Source organism: Glandiceps talaboti, chromosome 7, assembly GCF_964340395.1.
Source record: "Glandiceps talaboti chromosome 7, keGlaTala1.1, whole genome shotgun sequence".
NCBI classification, from domain to species: domain Eukaryota; kingdom Metazoa; phylum Hemichordata; class Enteropneusta; family Spengelidae; genus Glandiceps; species Glandiceps talaboti.
The window spans coordinates 22,682,725-22,687,595 of NC_135555.1; positions in this window are offsets into that span (position 1 = coordinate 22,682,725).

The window sequence follows — 4,871 nt, forward strand, 5'->3', positions numbered from 1 at the left end:
TTCGCATTTAGTGAAACTGCGCGATCACAGAAACAAGTGTAATTTTACCCCTTTCATATAGTGTTGGTTTAATACGTCAATATTAACGATATTATCGTCATTTTGTTGTATTCTGATAGAAATATTCTGAGCCATAACTCGGGAAACAAATGCCCGTGGATTGAACGATCGGCTCTGCACATACCTACTGTGCCTTCGTTAACTTTCGTTGACAGACAAGATCACATGACGTTACCTACGTATACGTAGTGGACTGCCGTATTTATATTTGTGTACTATGAATCGCATCGTGTCTAAACAGCTACCCGTCTAGTCTAGAATTTGGCATTAGGCAATCCTAAAACGTAAAGCTATATAGGACGTTTTAAAAACCAAGAGTTGTCGTACAAGTAAATGAGGTATAATGTCTAATGTGTAATCAGTAATGACTTGCTTGGATTGTACGCTTACTAGTTTCGATCCTAGTCGCACGAAATTGGTTGACACGCGCGTTCGTCACGTACCATCATTTATAGTTGTGATGACCGAACAAACAGAAAAAACAGTCTCTTGAATTCAGGAACTTCTGTTTAGGTGTGGGTGAATAATAAAATCATGTTTTCGCAGCATTCATATTGTTGTTTTTGTCATTCATTAATTGTACATCACTCCCTGGCAGGCGGCTGGGTTACTTGGCCATACGATTATTTTAGAACAACATGCATCTCACTCCGTGTATGTCGGCAAAGTTTCTGACTGTCATTTTCAAGAGTAGCAAAATAGCATTGCCTCTTTTGATTCCATCTTAGTATGAATTAAATATCCCTGTAGGCTGTAGTGATTTTGACGCACGCGAAAAACGACAATCTTACCCCCCCCCTTCAAGGAATTACGTTTGTATAATAAAATAAAATGTATAACAACCATGTATAATAAAATAAGTAGTTGACTCGCTCATACACACATGCAATCTGATTAAAATCCGATGTGGTGAAAGCGGCTAGATGTCCTTATTTACCTCTATTCATCGTGTTGTGACGTTTGTTTTGTTCGGAGTGATCGCCGTGGGAAGGCTGTATATACTACCTCAACTAGATAATATATTCAAATCTGCATAGGTAGATACTTTTTTACATGCTGTCAACATTTCAGTACTTGTACACCAATTTTGGTTAATAAAATGTGTACTGTGTAACAATATATTACATGTAGAAGTTGTTTTCATTTTCCCTGTATGGTATTCCTGTGTAGTCTGGTAGTGATTATTCTAGAAATGGTTATAGTTGGGTATGCATATAAATAAAAATGTGACGTCATGAAAATTTGTTGTTGGTCTTAAAGTGTACATGCAAAGGTACATACTTTTTTTCGTAATTATGTTTATTTTGCCATAAAAATAAAGGAAATCGGGTTTGTAATAGTACAATATAATTCTAACACGAGAAATTGCGCGAAAAATGAGGCACTCTTGGCTCAGCCACAGAGCACCTTCAGGTAAGTACCTCTCATTTGCATATGGATAGGACAGGATTTGGAACTTTATGACGTCACTTCGGGAACACAAACGCATTCGTCAGTGTATCTTTACATGCAAAGCCATTATGGTCGAACCAGAAGGTCAACTTCAAAACCCGTTTTCGCCAGAACCCGACGTTGAATATTGATCAGATTCCTCAAGCGTAGAGCAATATACTCCAGCATTAACATCTGATGGTGTGATTTAGCCAAATTCATTCGAACCGACCGCTAGCAGTAACGATAGTTCCTCTGGTAGTGAATGAGTATGTCCTAGTGAAGCCGTGTTGTTTACATAAAGTGATGCTGTTATCAGCGTCCTTTGTTGACATAACTATTCAATGGGTGGAAAACAGCTCCTGCAGACAATGTAATCGAAACGAAAATTGTGTAATATTTCCATACCCATCAAACATACAGAGAATGAGAATGGCTTCAAGAGTTCGCCATAATATTCTCTCAAGTTGTTCAAATGTAGCGTGTTGTAACAGTACATTCAATCTATGACCATTCAAAATCTTCGCGAAAGTAGACCCACAAATTCGTTAGAGCAGAACGTTTTGTTGGATAACCGTCCCTCTTGAAAGCTATGTGTACACGTACTTTATTTCATTTTTACTGCGTTCATTACCATCCACACAGTGACATGAAGTGGTTTCATCTTCTTTCAAAGCACGGCCCATGTTCACTGAAGCCGGCCGTACTGTGGTGTATTGTGTATTGTCTCCGACCATTTTTGTTTGAGTTTTTTATGGATAGACATGTCTTACGTTGTGGAAGTTATTTGACCTGGGAGCGTGAAGCTTAGTGCTGACTGTACTTTGCTGTGTCCATCCACTTTTGACATGTGATTGGCATGACACGGTAATTGTTCATGTAGACAAAACAATGGAAACAAAAATAGCAACATTATAATGAGCGTTGCGTCTTTTTACTTTGATATGATTCCGACGATGTATGTGATGTATCACAATGAAAACGATCGACTCCCAGCAACATGGAAATCAAAACACACAATCGGACTACGCACTGTTTAAAAACAAATGCTATCGTAATGAAAATATTTTATGAAGCTAACTTGCTTTCTTGAAAACATCATTTCAAATTATTTTATTTGTCTTCCTTTTTTCGCTTTGGTCATGGCTACACCGGTGGCGTGGAGAACCCCGGCCCGGTAACATTTACCGACTTTCACTGTATGGCGTCACTGTCCAGTTTTTACGTGATTTCAACTGCCTTCACCCATTATTACCTACTCAGTTATGTCACTCGGAAATATGTGTAGGGTGATGTTTCACTGCGGGTGCTGCCGACAAAACACCAAGGAACCATTGTTGTCGGAAGACTAAACTGGTACACCACAATATGTACAGTTACAGATAATACTATAATGCAAGCGTAATTAGTAATTCATAAGTAAACATTACACAAAGGCTTAGAAGACTTTTGTAACACGTGGGACCTCGACACCTTTCGTGAGGTGGTTGCGGTGCCGAAGTTAGTCGTAGCACAGGGGATTAAGGGGGCAAGTATTTTTGCGACTTTCTTGCCAATGCGCGCAATATTTAGAGGTATGAATGCAATTTCATTTATTTTTATGGCAAAATAAACATAATTACGAAAAAAAGTATGTACCTTTGCATGTACACTTTAAGTTTCCATCGTTAATTGGAATAATCCACTGTAGTTTTATTATTAAAATACAGCGATGACAGAGGAAATAGAAGCGATGGTAACAATATCCCTGGCAACAGCACAGGGTACAGGACCAATGATCAATTTTGTACTCGCGATTTTCCGGATTTCTAATATTATTTTCTGTATATTTCAAATAAAGTTTTAAATACTGTTTCCTCTTACTATTTTTTTTCTATTTCCTACCTGATATCAATGTCTTATCTGAGTTTATCAGCTTTGCATTAATTAGTAGCTTGCTAGAACAAACTCACTATTTGCCCAAATTAACGCATTATGCCGTGAGTGTAAACATCTACTGATCAGACTAAATGGTAATACACGGAAAAAAACAGTAAGAGGAAACAGTATTTAAAACTTTATTTGAAATATACAGAAAATAATATTAGAAATCCGGAAAATCGCGAGTACAAAATTGATCATTGGTCCTGTACCCTGTGGCAACAGCTATTGCATTCGCCGTTGGGGCGCACCACCAAACGAGAGAGCCATGATCTTCAACTACCCGGTCCTGCTTGCAGACGGTGCACGCGTTTCGCTACTTGCAGACGGTGCACGCGTTTCGCTCAGCACCAAGCAGGACTATACAATCACAGCATAACCATACCATACACGAGTTGTGTGAGCCAGCTAGACCAAGTTAAAGTTTGCTACTTTTAGTGTACAAATTAACAATATCAAGGAAGAATTAGTTAACAGAAAACAGAATTTGAAGTGTACTGAATGGAACTCATAATATATATATATTGATATTTCAAACAAGCAAGGGGGATTATGTGCCAACTCAAATATACATTATTGTATATATTTCCATTGTTATGATATTTATTATGAACTGTATATACCAGCACTTGTATTAACACCCGACTGTTATTTGTATCTCGTTATTCGAAGGAGCAAATATAGAATATTGACGATCGCTATGTACATACCTCGAGAAGTATCCCTCTTTTGGTCAAGTTGAATTGATCCGTAGCAGGTTACATGTAAAGTTACAAATAACACTGTCTACGTCTGCAACGATCGTACAAATTATTTTTAAAATGGGAATGCATGTTTATTGTTCAAATAACCGCCGTCAGAGGTGTCACTGTATACCATATAGAAGTAGTGATTGCCATGGAAGTAGTGATTTTCCATACTTCCATGAATATACTAAGTTATTAACATATAAATAATGATATTTTTTTGTTACAAATGTACAAATCTAGACATCAACGATTTATATCGACAATATATTATACTACATTATCGTATAGTTTACATACCGTTTGGAAGTAACATAAAACATACAATATACTTTATACTTTGATTTTAAATGGGAGGAGGGCCATTCAAGTTATCTTTGAAATGATACTAACAACACCTTCTTGTACATTTTTACATCTGGATCGTAAAACTGTGATATATAGAGATGGAAAATCGCAAACTTCCTATAGATACACGTTAGTTATATCACATTGTCGGTGAAGTCACCCTATTTCATTATTTCTTGGGTTCTGACATTCCAGTTTATAACTAAGGTATGTAATTCAAACGGGGGGCGACTCATTCCGACTTTTGCGTTCAGAGCGTTTTCACTAATCTTGCTGCAAGATGTAGCACCGTTTTCCGACTATTGGCGTTTCGCATGAACCATTTGATTAGAATATGCTGTGAACCCAAGGGTATGTTATGTAATA